Source organism: Felis catus, chromosome B3, assembly GCF_018350175.1.
Source record: "Felis catus isolate Fca126 chromosome B3, F.catus_Fca126_mat1.0, whole genome shotgun sequence".
In the NCBI taxonomy this organism is placed as follows: Eukaryota; Metazoa; Chordata; class Mammalia; order Carnivora; family Felidae; genus Felis; species Felis catus.
Window position 1 is genome coordinate 91,551,278 of NC_058373.1, and position 22,591 is coordinate 91,573,868.

General features: G+C 33.3%; 1 long non-coding RNA gene across 1 annotated transcript in view; it reads right to left on the minus strand.

Moving 5' to 3' along the window:
• The window catches only part of LOC109500819, a 142,851-nt gene that overhangs the window by 75,134 nt on the left and 45,126 nt on the right, over window positions 1–22,591 (minus strand). The window contains exon 2 of the long non-coding RNA XR_006599556.1: window positions 21,992–22,102. This is a non-coding gene — a long non-coding RNA (uncharacterized LOC109500819). The remainder of the gene's footprint in view (window positions 1–21,991; window positions 22,103–22,591) is intronic.

The window sequence follows — 22,591 nt, forward strand, 5'->3', positions numbered from 1 at the left end:
CAGGTCACCATAGACGAAACACACCAAATCAAGTCATGAACCTTAGGGTGTTCAAGGCTTAATTTGTTTTGAAAGGATAGTTAAGTCTCTGATAGTTTGGGGGGAACCTGGGTGGCTCAGCCAGTTAAGTGTTTGACTCTTGATTTCAGCTAAGGTCATGCATGATCTCATGGTTCCTAAGAAAGAGCCCCCACCCCCCCTAGTCAGACTCTGTGCTAGAAGCACAGAGCCTGCTTAGAACTCTCTCTCTCCCTCTTCCTGCACCTGCCCCTCCAGCTCACACTTGCTCACTCTCTCTTTTTCTCAAAATAAATAAATAAGCATTAAAAAATATCCTATAAGACTCTGATAGTTTTATTTTACCACCAAATTAAAACATTTGAATTATGGGAATGGATAATAAATAGGTAAAAATTAAAAAGTTACTTTTGGAAACTTTCACTTGAGCTAATTTACAATGCTAAAATTTGAATTTAAAGCAAAATATTTACTATAAAATTATAGATTCTAACAGTGTTGTAAGGTTACTGTAACTAAATTAAATAGGACATGCAGAATCATGATTACATTGGTCATAATTAACTCTGGAGACAGAATTTTTTCAGCCATTTTCTACTTTTAAGCTTTCATAATTTACACAAACCTTTAATTTTGAAGTAATAAACCGGGTTTTTCTTTTTCCTTAGATGCATTTGTACCATTTTCCTTCTGGATTATTAAAATGTCATGGAAAGTTCGTTTATTTAGATTATCCAGCCTTATTACTAAAACGCAATATTAACTGAACAAATTCAATCAATTTGCCTGCTTCCTGCTTGTGTGTGTCCCATTTTTGGGATGCACCCTCATTGGCTGAGTCAAAGTAATACAACAGTGATACCTAATGTATGGCCATTTGTTACCTCATTGTTGAGATCACAATGACTGCTAATAAAACTTTCAGCACAATTTATTTAAAAATGATGGCAGTAATGTGAAACATGTTATTTCATATGATTTTTCCTTCCATTAGAGACCCTTAGGATTATGGAATCCTTACTGAAAGAATGCAAACTAAGTCTTAGACCTTACTACAGCAACCTAGATGACTGTGAAATCATGCATGGTCCCTTGGGATTCATTGTGAATTTTATATGGCACTTGCTATTTCATAGTACAGAAATTGTCCTACCTTATAAAAAGAGTTTTGCCTGTTCGTTTATCTAAACTGATAAATTTAAGAAGAGCACACAAATAGATATTTTATACCCAGGAAGATAGCTACAAAAAATAGATCGGGGGTAAAAGTAACAAAACATATGTAGGATTTTTATACTGATACACACTTTCTAGGTAGATTGCCCATTTCATTATTTCCATTACAAAAATTATCATAATCCTTGAAAATATTTTCTAATTGGATAACAAATGACTGACTGATTTTAATTATTGGGGAGAATCCTTAATCTCACAATAACAAATTAAAAATATATTCAGATACCATTGCTCATCTATCACATTGACAACACATTGTGTGTCAAGGCTAGAGAAATAGGCAATTTTGTACATTTCTGGTGGGAATGAAAAATTCTTTAAAACTAATGGAAGGAATACCTAACACATTTGCATATGAGTTGGCAGCATCTAACAAATTTACCCTTGACCCACCAACCCCACTTTTATGAATCCATCCAGAAGATTCGCTTTCACTAATACAAAACAACATATGAAACAGTTATTCATTGCAACGTTATTTGTAACAGTAAAAGATTGGAAACAAATATCCACCATTAAGGGACCTATTGAACAAATCATGTCCCCATAATGAAATACTGTGAATCAAAAAAAAAAAAAAAAAAAAAAAAAAAAAAAAAAAAAAAAGAACGTGAAAAATCTCTGTGATACGAAAGGATTTTTTCCAAGATACTTTGTAAAGAAGCAAAATGTGGAAGATTATATAGAGTGTGTTACGTTTTATATAACAAAGGATGGAATATATGGATGTATATACACATTTGCTTATTTTTTGCAAAAGAAATTCCAGAAGAATAAACCTAAAGCTTATGAAAATAGATACCTACAAGGGTTGGAGGGGGATGATGCAGAAAGGATAGAGCTGGGATTTTTCTGGTTTTCCCTCTTTATATAGCTCTCAATTTTGAAAAAAGCAAATGTTTTACATATTTAACAAATAACCTAAATAGGGAAAGCAAACTATAATTGAAACAAAACAGCAACAACTAAATGTAATTGCATTTCAAATTAATAGCATAACTGTACAGACAAAAGAATGATTCCAACTTTGGAACACACAACCTTGGCAGTTATAGTCTGAGGCAAATATATATATATATATATATGTATATATACAAACTTCACTGGTGTGTTTATTGTCTGTGCCAATTTGGAAGCTAATTTAAATATTGCAGAGAATGAAGAAAACAAGTAAATATATAAATGTCATTAAAAACCAAGATATCTCAGTAAGAGAAAGAAAAAATATAAAATAAAATAAACATAATGAATCAGAATTTTGAAAAAAGTAAATAAAATATGTATCTTGCATAAAATGTCAAACAAGTGAAACAGAATACTCTATCCATCAAGGCTATCATTCAGAAAAGAAGGAGAGATCAAGAGTTTCCCAGACAAATACAAGTCAAAGGAATTCATCACCACTACATCAGACTTACAAGAAATGTTAAAGGGATTCTTGGAGTGGAAAGGAAATACCAAAAGCAAAAGTAAGACAAGTAGCAAACACAAAAGCAGTAAACTTACGTATATCTATAAAAATCTGTCAAAGGATTCACAAAATAAAAAGATGTAAAGTAAGACACTATATACCTAAAACATGGGAGAGAGGGAAGTAAAAATTTAGTATTTTTAGAATGGTTTCAAACTTCAATGATCATCAACTTAATATAGATTGTTATCTGCATAAGATGTTATATATAAACCTAATGGTAACCATCAATCAAAAACCAGTAATAGATATGGAAAAAGTAAAACAAAAAACAAAACAAAACAAAAAAAACCCAATCCAAGTATTTACTAAAGAAAGCCCCAAACCATGAGAGGAAAGAGTAACAAGAAGAAAGGAACAGAGAAGATACCTATCAATGAATACTTTGAATGTAAATGGACTAAACAATCAAAACACACAGGAAATAGAATGGATGAAAAAGCAAAACCCATCTATATGCTGCCTATACTCACATCAGACCTAAAGAAGCATGCAGATCAAAGGTGAAGGGATTGAAAAACACTTATCATACAAATGGCAGTGAAAAGAAAGCCAGAGTAACAATACTTATATTGGACAAAGACTGTCTTAAGAGACAAAGTAAGACACGACATAATTATAAAAGGAACAATCCAACAAGAATATATAACAATTGTAAATATTTGTGCACCTAACATGGGAGTACCCTGCTACATATAGCAGCTATTAACAAACATAAAGGAAGTAATTGATAGTAATACAATAATAGTAGGTGACTTTAACGCCCTACTTACATTAATGGATAGATCATCCAAGGCAGAAAATCAACAAGTAAACACAATGGACCAGATAGAAAGAACAGATATTCAGAACATTCCTTCCAAAAACAGCGAATACACCTTCAAGTGGACATGAAACTTCCCCAGAATTGATATGTTAGGCCACAAAACAAATCTCAACAAAGTAAAAAGACTGAAGTCATACCATGCATCTTTATTAACCACAATGCTATGAAACTGAAAATCAACCATAAGAAAAAAATCTGGAAAGAACACAAATAATCAGAGGTTAAATAAGAATGAATGGGTCAGCCAAGAAATCAGAGGAAAAAAATACATGGTAAATGAAAATGAAAAAAAAAAAAAAAAACTGGTCCAAAATCTTTGGGATGTAGCAAAACCTATTCTAAGGGGAAATATGTAGCAATACAGGCCTACATCAAGAAGCAAAAAGTCTCAAACAACTTAACCTTACACCTACAGAAGCTAGGAAAAGAAGAGCTATGACAAACAAAACAAAACAAAACGAATAGAAAGAAGGAAATGATAAAGATTATAGCAAAAATAAACAAAATAGAGACAGAAAACAATAGAACACATCAATGAAACTAGGAGCTGGTTCTTTGACAAATTCAACAAATTGTAAATCTTTGCCAGACTAATCAAAGGAAAAACAGAGAGGAAGAGAGAGAATACTCAATAAAACACAATCAAAAATAAAAATGGAGAAATAATAAACATTACCACAGAAATACAAAGAATTATGAGAATATTATGAAAAAAATGTCAACAATTTTGACAACATAGAAAAACAAAAGGATAAATTCTTAGAATCATATAACCATCCAAATGATTAAGGAAACAGAAAATTTGAAAAAAAAAATACTAGCAATAAAATTGAGTCAGCAATAAAAAATTCCCAACAAACAAAAGTCCAGGACTAGAAAGCTTCACAAGTGAATTCCAGCAAACATTTAAAGAATGGTTAGCACCCATTCTTTTCAAACTATTCCAAAAAGTAAAAGAGGAAGGGCAGTTTCCAAATTTATTCTATGAGGCCAGAAATAATTATGCTTATACCATACTCAGATAAAGACACTACCAAAAAACAAAACAAACAAGAAACAAAAACAAAAACATAGGCCAATACCTCTGATGACCATAATTGCAGGAGTCCTCAACAAAATATTAACATACCGAATCCAAACATAAATTAAAAATTAATTCAACATGATAAACAGGTTTTATTCCTGGGATGCAAAGGTGGTTCAATAACCACAAATGAATCAACATGATACATAATATCAGTAAGGGAAAGGATAAAAACTATCTGATCATTTGAATAGATACAGAAAAACATTTGACCAAGTACAACATCCATTCATGATAAGACCCCCCAACAAAGTAGGTTCAGAGGAAATATACCTCAACATAATAAAGGCCATATATGAAAAACCCATAGCAGACATCATAATCAATGGCAAAAAAACAACTGAGAGCTTTTCCCCTAAGATCAGGAAAAAGACAAGGTTGTCCACTCTCACCTCTTTAATCAACATAGTACTGGAAGCCCTAGTCATAGCAATCAGACAAGAAAAAAAAATGTGTTTAAATCGCTAAGGAAGAAATAAAACTTTCACTGTTTGCAGATGTTATGATACTATACATAGAAAACCCTAAAGATTCCACCAAAAAACTTCTATAACTTATAAATGAATTCAATAAGTTTGCAGGATACAAAATCAGTATACAGAAAATTGCTACATTTCTATACACCAAAAATGAAGTGGCATAAAGCAAAATTAACAAAACAGTCCCTTTTAAAATTGCATTAAAAATAATAAAACACCTTAGGAATAAACTTAACCAAAAGTTGAGAGAACTATACTCTGCAAACTGTAAAACTGATAAAAGAAATTGAAGATGACAGAAACAAATGGAAAGATACTCTATGCTCATGAATTGGGAGAAAAACAATTATTAAAATATCCATAGTACCCAAACCATCTACAGATTTAATGCAATCCCTATCAAAATGAAAAGCGTTTTTCACAGAATTAGAACAAATAATTCTTAGTTTGTATAGAACAAAAGACCTCAAATATCCAAAGCAATCTTGAAAAAGAACAACAAAACTGGAAATAACACAATCCCAGAGTTCAAGACATATTATATAACTGTAGTAATCAAAATAGTGTGGCACTGGCACAAAAACAGACACATAGAGAGTCCCCAATAAACTTATGATTTTATGGTTAATTAATCTTTCACAAGGGGGCAAGAATATGCACTGGAAAGACAGTCCCTTCAACAAATAGTTTTGGGAAAATTGGACCATTTTCTCACACCATACACAAAAATAAACTCAAAATGGATTAGAGACCTAAATTTGAAACTTGAAACCATAAAAATCCTAGGTGAAAACATAGGCAGTAATTTCTCTGACACTGGCAGTTACAACACTTTTTAAGATGTTTCTTAAGGCAATAGAAACAAAAGCAAAAATAAACTATTGGGACTACATCAAAATAAACTGCTTTGGCAACAGCAAAGAAAAACATCAACAAAACAACCTACTGAATGGGAAAAGATGTTTGCAAATAATAAATCCAACAAGGGATTAGAATCCAATATTTTATGTTTTGTATATATATATATATATATATATATATATATATATATACACACACACACGCATACACACACATATGTATATAAATTGGATTATATATTTTTGGTGTTTAGTTGTGTGTGTGTGTGTATGTGTGTGTGTATATATATGCATGTATGTATGTATGTATGTATATGTGTATATATACACATGTGTATATATATACACATGTATATGTGTGTATATATACACACATACATTGTGTGTATATATACATATATATGTATATGTCTCAAATATATATAATTTCTACCACTCAACACCAAAAAATATATAAGCCAATTTAAAAAAATGGGCAGAGGTCATGAACAGGTATTTGTGCAAAGAAAACAGAGATGGCCAACAAACACATGAAAAGATTTTCACTATCAGTATCACTCATCATCAGGAAAATGCAAATAAAAAACCATGAGATATCACCTCACACCTGTCAGAATGGCTAAAATGAAAAACATAAGCAACAGCAAGTGTTGGCACAGGATGTGAGAAAAAGGAATCCTTGTACACTATAGGTGGGAATGCAAACTGCTGCAGTCACTGTGGAAAAGAGTATGGAGATTCATCAAAAAATTAAAAATAGAACTAGCCTGCAATCCAGTAATCACACTACTGGGAATTTACCCAAAGAATAAGAAAAAACTAATTTGAAAAGATAGATGCATACCTATTTTATTGCAGCATAATTTACAATAGCAAAATATGAAAGTAACCAAATGTCCATCAATGAAGCATGGATAAAGAAGATGTATATATACATATATACCTGCATGAGTGTTCATACGTGCATAAATGGAATGTTACTTAGCCATGCAAAAGAATGAATTCTTCACATTTGCAAGGATGAGAATGGAGCTAGAGTGTATCATTTAAGTAAAATGAGTCAGTCATTTCATAAGACAAATACCTTATGATTTAACTCATGTGGTATTTAAGAAACAAAGAAAAAAAGAAACAAAAATACAAACTCTTAAATATAGAGAACTGATGGTTACCAATTTACTAAGAGGTGGATAGGGTGGTTGTTGAAGTAGGTGAAAGGGATAAAGTGTACATTTATGGTGAGCACTAATAACATAACGAATTGTTAACTCACTATATTGTACACCTAAAAACTAATATAACCTGTGTGTCAATTACATTGGAATAAAAAAAGAGAAAGATTTGCTGTTGAAGGTAAACAAAAAGTGTCAAGTAAATCAATTCACATAAGAAGTAAATTATGATTGTCTCACTGAAATGTTCTAACTGAGGGTAACAACACCGTTTATATTTTGAATGTTTTTTCCATGAAATTATGGGTAGGAATGTTTATTTTATATATATATACATATATATATGTATATATATATATGTATGTATATGTATATATATATACACATATATATGTGTATATATATATACACACACACACAAATATATTCACATATAGAATATTTTAATGCTCGTTCTGCAACTGTTTTACAATTAATATGGATTAGTTTGGGATTTATTTTTTTTTAATAAAGGGCTCTATATCACTTTCTTTTCTATTGAGATGTTTGATTAAAAAACAAAAGTAAATTATTGGACTCTTAATCCTAGAAGATCATGGTCAGTGGAAGTGAGATGTGAGGTTCTGCATTTTTAACAATGTCACTAGTTGATTATTTTTTAATTTAAATTTTAGCTATTTAACTAAACATTGGTGCAATATTGGTTTCAGGAGTAGGCTTCAGTGATTCATCGCTTACCACTTACATACAACACCCTTGCTAGTTGATTCTTAAATCTATTTAGGTGTAAAACTCACTACTTTCTACTTAAATATATATTAGTGATTTAGGAAGGCTTTATTTTTTTGGAGGGGGAATCATGTGTTTATTAATATTCAAACTCCTTTCATACAAGGCCATATAAAAATTCTTAGCACTTTGATTATACCTAAGTTTATATTTTCTACATAATCTCAATGATGTATAATATAATTTAGCTTTTCATAATACATTTAAATACACCATTAGTTCTAATAACATAAGCAATTATTTTCAAATGCAATATTTGAACAGTTTCCTCTGTACATAGTTTTGCAGGGTTAATTAGCATAAGATGCTCTTTGTTAAGATGTATATGATTGGAGTTTTATGCCAAAGTTTGGTATTTTTATACAGCATTTTTTTTTTTTGCTTTGATCATAACACAAAACCCTTAAGGATACTGAAATTTAGTAAGTAAACTCCAGAGACATGTTACTTTAGCTGATGAATCAAATTTATACCTAACACTATAGTACAAAAAAACTTTAAAAAAAAAAAACTTAAGAAATCGGGGCACCTGGATGGCTCAGTCAGTTAAGTGTCTGACTTCAGCTCAGATCATAATCTCACAGCTCCTGAGTTGGAGCCCGCATCAGGCTCTGTGCTGACAGCTCAGAGCCTGGAGCTTGCTTTGGATTCTGTGTGTGTGTCTCTCTCTCTGCCACTCCCCCATTCATATTCTCTCTCTCTCTCTCTCCCTCTCTCTCTCTCTCTCTCTCTCTCTCTCTCTCTCAAAACTAAATAAAAACATTAAAAAAAGGAAAAACTTATGAAATTTGCACTAGTATAGACAATCCCTATCAGGGCAAGACTACTTGGGAACACAAAGGAAAAGGACAAGTTTGAGTTTCTTTGAGGTGCTGAGAGAAGGAAAATGCTAAATTGTTGCCTCTCATACATGATGACAATTTGGGGAAATACCAGAACAAATATTCCAGCTCAACAATTCTAGGTGACTTGATGCAAATGGGAGTTGCTTAGCTTATGTTATGTGACCACAGCATTGACCTTGTAAGACTATATACTCACAAGTTCACCAGAAAAATAGGCTCTATGTATGTGTATATTATAGTCTATGTACATGTGCCTTGAAGATACCTATTCTTTCTGGATTTATATATAAAGGTGAAAATTAAGAAAGTCTAACATTATTTATTTCAAATGTGCAGCCTACCTCATTATAATAAATTGTATCTTTGTCAAAACTAAACTCAAAATTCTACATATTTTTTCTGTTTAAATTACCTATTGTTTATTCTTACACCATGTCTTTTTCTGTTATTAATATATTATTTTGCTAGGTCAATTTCTCTTACATTATAGCCTTTCTCAGTTTGGAGGAGATATTTTTGTACCTTTGTTGCTTTCAATATGTACTTAAAAAGATTATTTTAATACCTAAGAAATTTTATTATTATTTTGACTGAGAGTATACTGAATTCATAAATTAAAGTTATTTGACATAATTACTAGGAAATACCTATATATGGGTATGGATATTAAAAACTTCATTTAGATCTTAGTTATTAATAATGAAATTAAAATTCATTAATTTTAGTTACCATTATATGGTAATTACATACATTTTTTAATGTTTATTTTTTGAGGGAGACAGACATATAGCACGAGGTGGGGAGGAGCACAGAGAGAGGGAGACAAAGAATCCAAAGCAGGCTCCAGGCTCCGAGCTGTCAGCACAGAGCCCAATTCAGAGCCCTAACACACAAAATGCGAGATCACGACCTGAGGCGAAGCCAGAAGCTTAACCGACTGAGCCACCCAGGTGCCCCAGTAACTATATTTTATTTTGTAAAGATTTTCACTCATAGCCTGAGATATAAATACTAACATTATAATTTTGAAATATTGGTAAATAATCATATAAATTAGTATATTCACCACATAAGGTTTTATTGGAATATTTTCTATAAGAAATACATTTTATTATTTAAAAATACTCTCACTGGTCACATGCACACCAGCACATGTAATCTATTTGGGTTTTTGTTTTTCTGAGCTACTAAACAATGTTTTTTAATTTTTTATTGAGATACAATTGATAAAATCGTAAGATATTTATATGTGCATTGTGGTGGTTTTTTTTAATTTTTTTTCAATATTTATTTATTTTTGGGACAGAGAGAGACACAGCATGAACGGGGGAGGGGCAGAGAGAGAGGGAGACACAGAATCGGAAACAAGCTCCAGGCTCTGAGCCATCAGCCCAGAGCCTGACACGGGGCTCGAACTCCCGGACCGCGAGATCGTGACCTGGCTGAAGTCGGACGCTTAACCGACTGCGCCACCCAGGCGCCCCAATGTGGTGTTTTGATATACATACTTTGTAAAGGATTTCTCCCATCTAGGTAATTAACACATCTATCACATCACACAGTCACATACATATTTGCATATATATTCAAATATTAGCAAGTATTTATATATTTGCTAAGAGAGAAATTAAATGGTCTCATATGGTGAGAACTGTCTTAGCAAAATTTCAATTATATGATACATTGTTATCAACTATAACCTGTTATATGTTAGATCCTCAAACCTTTTTGATCTTATTCCTGAAAGTTTGTACCATTCTACTTACCTTTTCCTACGTTCGCCATCCAATAGCCACTCACTGGTAGCTATTTTTCTACTTTATGTTTTTAATCTTTATAAAAGATTCCGTGTATAAGCAATATCATGCAATATTTATCTTTCTCTCTCAATTATTTTACTTAGCACAATGCCTTCAAGTTTCATCCATGTTATAGAAAATTTAAGGATTTTCTTCTTTCATGACTAATATTCCATTTTTTGTGGCTACGTATATGTATACATACATACCACATCTTCACCCAATGTTGGACACCTAGGTTGTTTCCACATCTTGTCTATTGTGAATAACATTGTGATGAACATAGGAAGGCATTATATCTTTTTGTTACCCTGTTTTCATTTCCCTTGGTTATATATCCAGGAGTGGATTGCTGGGTAGAATACTTCTATTTTTAATTTTTTGAGAAGCCTCTATTTTCCATAGTGACTGCACCAATTTACATTCTTACAAACAGTGAATAAGGTTTCATTTTCTACACATTCTCCCAAACTCTAGTTATCTCTCGTATTTTGATTACACTCATTCTAACAAGCATGAGGTGATATCTCATTGTGATTTTGATATTCATTTCCCTAATGATTAGTGATGTTGAGCATCTTTTCAAGTATATGTTGGCCATTTGTATGTTTTCTTTGGGAAAATGTCCATTCAGTTCCTTTGCCCATGTTTTAAGTGGATTTTTTAGCTACTGAGTTGCATGAGTTGTTTATATATTTTGGATATTAACCCCTTATCAGATATGTGATTAGCAAATATTTTCTCCCATTCTTTAGGTGGCATTTTCATTTTAATGATGGTTTCCTTTGCTGTGAAGAGGGGTTTTGCTTATTTATCTTTATTGCCTTGCCTTTTGATGTCAAACCCCCCCCAAAAATTATTGTCAACACCCATGTCAAGGAGCTTACCCTCTGTTTTCTTCTAGAATTTGTATGGTTTAGATCTTAAATTTAGTCTTTAATCCATTTTATTTTTTTGTGCAAGGTATAAGTTAGGGATTCAGTGTCGTTCTTCTGCATGTAGCTATCCAATTTTCACAACACCATTTTTTTTTAATTTTTTTTCAATGTTTTTTATTTATTTTTGGGACAGAGAGAGACAGAGCATGAACGGGGGAGGGGCAGAGAGAGAGGGAGACACAGAATCGGAAATAGGCTCCAGGCTCCGAGCCATCAGCCCAGAGCCCGACGCAGGGCTCGAACTCGCAGACCGCGAGATCGTGATCTGGCTGAAGTCGGACGCTTAACCGACTGCGCCACCCAGGCGCCCCTACACCATTTATTGAAGAAACTATCCTCAGCCTATTATATATTCTCGTCTTCTTTGTTGTAAATCAATTGACCATATTTGTATGGGTTTACTTGGGGGCTTTCCATTCTGTTCCATTGATCTATAGGTCTGTTTTTTTGTTAGTACCATACTATTCAATGTCACTGGAATTTTCATAGGAATTGCACTGAACCTGTAGCTCACTGTGGATAGGATAGATCCTTTAACAATATTCATTCTTCCAATCACTGAGCACAGAACATATTTCCATTTATTTATGTCTTCTTTGGTTTCTTTCATCAATGTCTTACAATTTTCAGTATAGACATATTTTACCTCCTTATTGACATTTATTCCTAAGAATTTCATTATTTGTTATGCAACTGTAAATAGGAATGTTTTCTTAATTTCTTTTTGATAGTAGTTATTTTATGGGATTACAGCACCCATTTTGACATGGATGATGTCAGTTTTTTCTTGTTAGCTCAGTCAATGTGTTGGAATCATTCAGCTAGTTTCTGGATTTCTTTTAGGGATACTTGCTCTTTATGTCACTGTAGATTTGATGTTTCTGTGGTAGAAGGTGAGTTCAGGAAGTGCCTGTGTCTCCATCTTGGGCCAGAAATCCTCCAAAAGGATCCATTTAAGAAGCATATTTAAAACATTATGTATAAATTTACTATATGCAAATGTCAAATAATATATGGGATTCCTGATATTGTAGAGAAAAAAGTTTTAAATTAAAATTTGGGTACTAGAAATTATGTATTATAAAAGGCAATCCTTGTGAATTTGATAAAAAAAATCTCTTAATATCCACACTGGAAATTAGAAGAAAAATTTATAGTGGCTTATACACATAAAGTGGCATCATATTTTTTACAGGTTCTAAATATAAAAAGCATTTTTATTTTAAAAAAGTATTATAGGATTATATGTGTTTTTGTATGTATATGTGTGTGTATATATATGTGTGTGTGTGTGTGTGTGTGATTACTAGAAATGTTACATATTATTTATTTTCATAATGGAAACAGTCCAATAAATTATATCTGTATATTATTCTTTCAGAAAATATTTGTGCTGGTGGGCATATCCATGGATTTTAGAAATCCTCATTTAGTAGTTCAACAGATGATATTTATATGAATAACATTACTATAATTAGTAAAATCTTAAGTTTCACATTGAGCTATTGGATCTTTTTTTGGATTTTTTGCTTTGGGGTGCCTCAATATATTATTTAAAATCGTTTTATATAGGGGCTCCTGGGTGGCTCAGTTGGTTAAGCATCCAACTTTGGCTCAGGTCATGATCCCACAGTTTGCGGGTTCGAGCCCCATGTTGGGCTCTGTGCTGACAGCTCAGAGTCTGGAGCTTGCTTTGGATTCTGTGTCTCCCTCTCTCTCTGCTCCTCCCCTGCTCATGCTGTCTCTGTGTCAAAAATAAATAATAAGAAACATTAAACATTTTTTTAAATGTTTTATGTAAGAAATACCTGACTTTTCTATTCCCTACTTTGTATAACAAATAGTGAAGGAGAATATGTTTGGTGAAATGCCTTCCAATAAGGGGTTGGGGCAGGGGAGAGAAGTTATTCTATATGAAATCTTTTGTATTAAAAGTTTTGTTTTAGACACGGTTTTCTTCTGTGATAAGGTTTTATTTCTTCTGTATGTGTTAAAATAACTGGAATTTGAACTTTAAAAAAACCATGACATAGTATCTCTTTGGTCCATATTTGAAAAAAAAAAAAAACTTAGAGCTCTATTAATATCTGTGTACCATGGGGCATAATAGAGAGTCAGAAGTACAACTGATCCTTAAACAACACCAGTTTGAATTGTACAGATTCACTTATATGCAGATTTTTTACAGTGCATACTATAAATGTATTTTCTCATATTTAATGATTTTCTTAGTAACATTTGTTTTCTCTAGTTTAGTGTAAGAATACAGCATGCAATACCTATAACACACAAATATGTGTTAATCGATGGTTTATGTTATATATAAGGTTTCTGGTCAACAGTAGGCCATTAGTGAAGTTTTGGGGAGGTCAACGTTAAAGACAGATTTTCAACTGCATGGGGAGAGGGTCAGTGCCCCTAACCCTCAAATTGTTCAAGAGTCAGCTATAATTTAAAAAAAGAGTCAACTATATTAAAAAATATATTAAAAAATTCAAACTTGACAAAAGAGACAAAATACAACACTATCAATTGTTGTGCAAACATTTATAATTTGTTTATAGTGAACAATCCTTTTAGTCCCTGACTCCGTTATCCATTTGCAGGTTAAATGTCATAATCAAAGTTGTCAAATCCAGTTAGTGATCCATAAATTAAAGTTGACCTTCCAATTTAAATCATTTCAAGTTAATGTAGATTAAAATTAGTGTGTGGAAAAAGTCTTATTGAAATATGAAATAAGTATCAAAATATTTACTCTCAAATTCAGATGGTTTTAAGCTATCAGAGTGCTAAAGCATAAATTCTTTAAGATTTCATTTTAATACAATCAAGATAAAAAGATGATTTTTTTGAGATTTTCTCTCTCTCTTCAGGAGAATTTGTGATAATTTTAAAGCACCTAAAATGCTCCAAACTTCCACAGGGAGCAGGAGCTCAGATATCGTCAAGAGACACAAACACAGAAAATCTAAACAGAGAATGAGCTATGTGGGGAAAAAAGAGAGAAAGGAAAAGGAAACAATAACAACAAAGCCTTTGCTAGGTGAGATGTCTGTGAAATTTATCAATTGGGTAGTGAAGAGTCTTTACTTTTTGGGGGTGGCCCTAATATATGTTCCAATGCAGTGAGACAGAGCAATGTCCTGACAAGTCAGAGTGGTTCACAGTGGCAGTGTAGCAGTGGTGGTAGATCTAGGTCAGTAGGAGGGGTCAGGGACGGCAAAAGGCAGGCATTAAGAGGAGAGGTACGGTACATGTTGAAAAAGTCCAGATCTCCATCCCCTACGTGATTTTACAAGTCCCAAAGCATTGATAATTATTGCCCTAAATAGCTTCCTCCAACAGTGAATAACCACCTTTCTTAAAGATTTGTTGATCCTTACTAGTGAAAAAGTAATTCACCTTCTTGGTGGAATCCATTATAACATTTAAGAACTTTGCTTCTTTCTTTTCCCTTAAGTTAACATGAGGTAAAACAAAGTATGTTTATTGACTGCCTACTACATGTCAGTTGTTGAAGTTTTCAAATGCTAACATTTCCTTGTCCACAAAGCAAATACTCACCTTTTAATTCTTCTGGTGAGGAAATTTATCAGAGACTAAGTCTTTTGCCAAACAGTATACATTTCCCAAATTCAATTACACCTAGCTCTTAACCCTTATTAATGACACATTAGTGATATTTAAATGTATTTTAATTAATTTCTTCCAATTTGTCAGGCTTTCTTATATTCATATTTAATATGTATTCTGATATATTTGTCAATTAATTTACTCTATAAATTCATCAAAAATATGCATTGATAACATATATGCTATATATAGAGATATATGTTGGGAATGTAACATATTTCATGCATATGTCAGATTCAGAACAAGAGACTCATAATGTATGTGCTATCCTGTCAGTTTGAAAAGATAATTTCACATAGTAAATTACATTATTTTGCTAGCCAAATTTAATTAGGTAAAATCAATATAATGATACTTTCAGTTCCTATTTTTACAGTGGTCATGCTGCATTAATTCAACATATTAAAATGAATAACATTAATTATGATGAAGTCTTTAATTTTCAACATGCTTTGAGGGCAGGGTTATTATTTTCATTTTACAAATGAGGTAAGACAAGCTCAGAGGTTAAGTGGTTAAATTACATAAGCTTCAGAGAAAATTTTAAACCCAAGAGGCCAAACTACTAGCTAATTATCTTGCTCCAGTACTCCACAATTTAAAAGCCATTTTTGAAAAAAAATATATATCACATAACACTTAATGCAGGTATCTTTATTTTTGGCTGACTCTGAAGTAATTTGCTCAGAACGATCACTTTAGGGAAAAGGTTTTCAGCACATGTCAACACAAAAGATGATGGTGACATAAATAATTATGATAGATTGTCTACATATGTGATCTGAATTTAGGTTTCAAACAAACTAATCTTGCTGCTATTATATTTAGGGAATTGTTTAAATTGCTTGCAATATGAGCTAGCTATTTGTAACGTGCTGTCCTCTTAGGTGTTGATAAAGATAAATCACTACACCATTTTACGTGCTTTTCATTCTACCCCCATCTCACTCCTCTGCTGCACACCAAACACATCACTGTCCTGTCATTATTAGTGGTAATCACATGTAGGAAACTTTAATGTACCATTCCATTATGTTATCTTTTATTAAAACTTTCTTTTATTTTTCTGGTATATTCAGCCCCTCATTTATCTTTCTGTCCCCTAAATTTTGCTTCTCAGATTTACATCTCCTTTTTTCAGATATGGATCCACTGTCAATAAAGGAATACCTACTTGTCATATTCCCCTGTTATACAGTAGTATTTATGATGCTACAATAAGAACTTTAATTCTTTTGTCTACTTTGTTTCTAAGTCATTGATAGACTAGATTTCCACTTTATTTTTCATTATTCTTCTCACCCACCTACAGTGATCTCTCACTGACTGAATGGGTTATAGCAGCTTCGTAGATATTTAACCTGATATTTTCTTTCTTTTCTCTCATCAATTACAAATACCCTGGTTGATTATTGTTTCTCCAAACCTGCTTTTCTCTAACATATTCAAAATTATGTCTCTTGTAAACTTTTCAATAAAATAAATGGAAAATGATTTGGTTAGATATCAATGCACACCACAATCTGGCTCTAGTTTACTTCTCTGCCTTATTTTGAACTGGTTCCTAGTGTTGGCAATATAGACTGGGTGTTTCTCAATAAACCATGTATCCTTGCTTCCAGGAATTTTATTATGTAATAGTATGTCATTACATTTGGTAATTACTGTATTAATTGATACATTACTGAGAGTGTGCAGCACTAATTAAAAATGACAGAGAAGAAACAGGACTGAAAAGCCCTAAATTCTTCACAACCTATAATTTTATTTGGATGATAGCTATTGTTATAAGGGTTTATTCATTTTAATAATGCCCTACTTTGCATGACTATTGGATGAGAGTAAATTGTAATATTTTATGTACAGTGGTGTCAGATGAGAAATTATATATTGCTATTAGCTCCTTAAAACAATGCTATCATAAAAATAGACTCATAAAAATAATTTAACTATAATACACATTTACATGGTTCCTAAGAGAATTGCCTTTGCATCTTTTAACAGAGAATTTTAATTTACTTACAAAAATCTAGTATTTTTAGGGGCATCTGAGTGGCTCAGTTGGTTAAATGTCTGACTTCACCTCAGTTCATGATCTCGTGGTCCGTGAGTTCAAGCCCCGCGTCGGGCTCTGTGCTGACAGCTCTGAGCCTGGAGCCTGTTTCAGATTCTGTGTCTATCTCTCTCACCCTCCCCCATTCATACTCTGTCTCTCTCTGTCTCAAAAATAAAATAAACGTTAAAAATTTAGTATTTTTATTTTTGGTAAGTTTTTAGTAGTTTTTTTTTGTTGTTGTTAACAGAACATAAAATGGTTCCTACCTTTTTATTAGTAACTTTGATATTAAAAATGACTACATTCTTATTTATGCAAAAAGGTTTTTGAAATTTTTTTTTCAAATTTTACCAACTTAAAAAAATTTTCTCCCCTCATACCAACCTTATATACAATAGAACTAGATTCAATACAGTTCGTACATAATAACAATGAATTATACATTGCTTTTAGTCTAAGAACTTATAAATCCATTTTTTCTAAAAATTAAATACTGAGTCTTCAAATTAAAAAATGTTTTTTTTTTCCTTTTAGTTTTGTTTTTAATGTTGGTGATATAACTATGTGATTTTCAAGAAGAGAATACTTTATTATTGTTGTTGGTTTAGTTATTCCAATTAACCCTTTTTATACTATACAAAATTTCAAATATATACAAAAGTAGAAATAACACTATGGATCTCCATCCTCACTGCATACTTTGACAATCGCCAACCCATAGACAATTGTCTATACTCTTCCCTACAATCCCCCATTTTTAAAAATGTTTATTTATTTTTGAGAGAGAGGGAGACAGAGAGTACAAGTGGGAGAGGGGCAAAGAGAGAGGGAGACACAGAACCTGAAGCAGGCTCCAGGCTCTGAGTTGTCACCTCAGAGCTCAACGTGGAGCTTGAACCCACAAACTGTGAGATCATGACCTGAGCTGAAGTCAGACGCTTAACCTACGGAGCCACCCAGGCACCCTATCCCCCACTGTTTTAAAGCAAACCTTGGAAATGCTATAATTTCATCTGTAAATGCTTTATCATTTATCTCTAAAATATAAGAACTTAAAAAAAAAGTAGCAATGCTAAAAAATATTAATCAGTATTCCTTTTAGTATCAAATATCCAGTCAATATTCATGTTTCTTATTTAATAAATGTGAAAGGTTACAGTGAACATTTCAGAATCAGCATCCAAAGCCCACATATTATATTTAATTAATATGTTGTATTTGATCTTTAGCAGTCCTCCTTTCTCCTTTCCTCTTGCCATCTATTTGTTAAAGACACTGGATCTTCTGTCTTCTAATATTTCTTTCATTCTACCTCCAAGGTGTTGTTTAACATGCTCCTCTACCACCTATACATCCTGTATACCAGGCAGACCTATCATTTTATTAGATTTCAGGTTTATCTTTTTTGTTTTTTTCTTCTGGAAAAAAATATTTATACAAAATATTATGTGTTTCCTATTGCATCATTTTGAGAAGTGCATTACCTTGTTATTTCTCTTTCTATGATGTGAAGGTCTACATCTGGGCTCAGATGATGTCAGTCAGATCTAATCCATCATAATGTACTCTGGCCCCCCGCCCCTGACAGCACACAAGGAAACAGGAACTTCAGGGTCCACTGAGTTTGCGCTAATTTACTTTATGGCAGGAGTAAGAATTGAATATATACTACCTACCATTAGTTTCTAGCTGTTCACGGAATAAACCTGAAATATTATGTTTGGGTCAGGGCTTTGAATTGAAGTATGTGTAGGGTTGGAAATTACTCTTTTGCTGTTTACTCAGCGTTCTAGCTGAAATGTTTAGACTCCATAAAATATAGCAAATATAGCCACACCTCGAAAATATTGCAGGTTCAATTACAGACCACCACAATAAAGCTAGTATCATAATAAAGCAAGTCAAATAATTTTTGGTTGCCCAGTACATATAAAAGGTATGTTTATATTATACTGTAGTCTGTTAAGTGTGCAATAGCATTATGTCTAAAAACAGTACACATACCTTAATTTAAAAATACTTTATTGTTAAAAAAATGCTATCATCTAAGTTTCAGTGAGTCATAGTCTTTTTTGCTAGTAGAGGGTCTTGCCTAGATGTTGATGGCTGTTGACTGATCAGGGTGGTGGTTGCTGAAATTTGGCATAGCTTTGGCAACTTATTAAAATAAGACAACAATGAAGTTCGACACGTGAATTGACTTTTCCTTTCATGAACAATTTCTATGTAGCATGTGATGCTGTTTGATAGCATTGTACCCACAGTAAACTTCTTTCAGGATTAAAGTCAATCCTCTCAAAGCTTTATCAACTAAGCTTATGTCATATTCAAAATCCTTTATTTTCATTTCTACAATCTTCACAGTATCTCAATCACTAGTAGATTCCATATCAAGAAACCACTTTCTTTGCTTATTCATTAAGAAACAACTCCTTACCCATTAAATCTGACCATGAGAGTGCATCAATTCAGTTACATCTTCAGGCTCCATTTCTAATTCTGGTTTTCTCACTGTTTGTACTTCTGCAGTTACTTCCACCCGGAAGTCTTGAACCCCTCAAAATCATCCATGAGAGTCAGAATAAACTTCTTCCAAACTCCTGCTTATGTTGATATTTTGCCCTGTTTCCATGAATTACTTGTGTGATTAATGGCATTTAAACAACATTAATCTCATCGTACATCTCCATCAAAGCTCTTGGGTGACCAGGTGCATTGTCAATGAGCAGTAACATTCTGAAAGGAATCTTACTCTTTCTAGCAGTAGGTCTCTGCAATGGGCTTAAAACATTCAGTAAATCATGTTGGAAACAGATGTGCTGTCATCCAGGCCTTGTTGTTCCATTTACAGAACACAGGCAGAGTAGATTTAGAATAATTTTTAAAAACTCTTTAATTTGTATTTATTTTTGCAAGCTTGTATGTTTTAGATTCAACAGATGTATAATTACACAAAGTTACTATAAAATATTCTAAACATTTACTCCCTATTTCCATGTTTTTCCACAGCAGATCAATAACAATTCTAAGACCAGCAGTAGTCCATGAGGACACTTTGAACAGCATTGCTCTCAACTACTATGACAAATAAGCATAGGCTTTAACTTTAAGTCTCCAGAGGCATTAGGCCCTAACAAAAGAGTCAGCATGTCTTTTGAAGCTTTGAGGCAGGCATTAACTTCTCTCTAGTTAAGAAAGTCCTAGATAGCATTTTCTTCCTATATAAGGCTGTTTTGTCTATATTGAAAATGTGTTATGAAGTATAGCCATTTCACTAATTATCACAGCTAGATCTCTGGGCTACTTAACTGTAGTTTCTATATCAGCACTCGCTGCTTCGCCTTGCACTTTGATGTTTTGGGAACCACTTCTTTCCTTAAACTTCATGAACCAATCTGGGAGCCTGGGTGGCTCAGTCAGTTAAGCATCTGACCAGCTCAGGTCATGAACTCCTGGTTTGTGAGCTCGAGCCCCACATTGGATTCTGTGCCAACAGATCAGAGCCTTCTTTGGATCCTCTCTCTCTTTCTCTCTCTGCCCCTCTGCCACTCATTCTCATTCTCTCAAAAATAAATGAAAACAAAAAAACAAAACAAAACAAAACCTTCATGAACTCTCTGCTAGTTTGAAACTTTTTTCTGCAGCTTCTTCACCTCACAGCTTTCACAGAATTGAAAAGAGGGCCTTTCCCTAGATTAGGCTTTGAATTAAGTGGATGCTTGTGGCTGGTCTCACCTTCTATCCAGAGCACTAACATATCTTCCCTATCAGTAAAAAGCCTGTGGTGTTTTCTTACTATTTGTGTGTTTACCTGGATAGCACTTTTCATTTCTTTCAAGAACTTTTCCTTTGCATTTAAAACTTGGCTGCTTGGTGTGAGATGTCCAGCTGTTGGCTTATCTTGGCTTTTGATATGCCCTCTTTCGCTAAGCTTAATCATTTCTAGCTTTTGATTTAAAGTGAGAGATGAGAGGGGCGCCTGGGTGGCACAGTCGGTTAAGCGTCCGACTTCAGCCAGGTCACGATCTCGCGGTCCGCGAGTTCGAGCCCCGCGTCAGGCTCTGGGCTGATGGCTCAGAGCCTGGAGCCTGTTTCCGATTCTGTGTCTCCCTCTCTCTCTGCCCCTGCCCTGTTCATGCTCTGTCTCTCTCTGTCCCAAAAATAAATAAACATTGAAAAAAAAATTAAAAAAAAAATTAAGTGAGAGATGTGAGGGGCACCTGGGTGACAGTTGTTTAAGCACCCGACTTCAGCTGGTCATAATCTTGCAGTTGGTGAGTTGGAGACCTGCATCAGGCTCTGTGCTGAGAGCTCAGAGCCTGGAGCCTGCTTCTGCTTCTGTGTCTCCTTCTCTCTCTGCCCCTCCCCCGCTCATGCTATCTCTCTCTCTCTCTCAAAAATAAACATAGGAAGGAAGGAAGGAAGGAAGGAAGGAAGGAAGGAAGGAAGGAAGGAAGGAAGGAAGGAAGGAGAGAGGGAGAGATGTGAGACTCTTCCTTTCACTTGGACATTTAGATACCATTATAAGAATATTGATTGGCCTAATTTCAATATTGTTATGTCTCAGAGAAGAGAGAGGCCTGAGGAGGTTAGAGAAATGGAAATGACCTGTTGGTGGACTAGTCAGAGTACACAACATTGACCAATGAAGTTCACCATCTTACGTGGGCATAATTCCCGGTGCCCCCAAACAATTACAATAGTAACATTAAAGGTCATTGATCACAGATCACTATAATAAATACAATAATGATGAGAAGTTTACACTATTACAAGACTCACCAAAATGTGACACGGAACACAAAGTGAACAAAAGCTGTTTGAAAAATGGTCCCAATAGACTTGCTTGACACAGGTTTGCCACAACATGCAATTTTCTTAAAAATGCAGTATCTGTGAAATAAAATAAAGTTAAGCACAGGAAAATGAGGTATGCCTGTATCCAAAACATACTGAACCCATGCTGACAGCATCCCATTATCAACATCTGTGAGACACCTTGGCAGGCTGTTTTCTCTAATAACATAACATTGAAATTCACCCATTTGACATTATAGTGAATTTAACAATTGTTCCATTAGGCCCACCGCATGAAGAAATATGCTTATAGAATGGACGTATATAGGGAAAAGTAATAGCAACTAAATAATAGTATGGTTTCTGAAATCAGGAGAATGATTATTTGACATTTTTGTGATCTCAAGCTGTTATGTGGTTTTAGATTTTATATTTGTAATGTGATAAAATATAAAATATCTTTGGCAAACTCTCATAGTTAAAATAAAAATATCAAATATGTTAGATACTCCTATATTATATTCCAAATCAAAACTTTGCAAAATTTCCAATAAAAAGGCAATCAATCATTATTATTTAAAGATA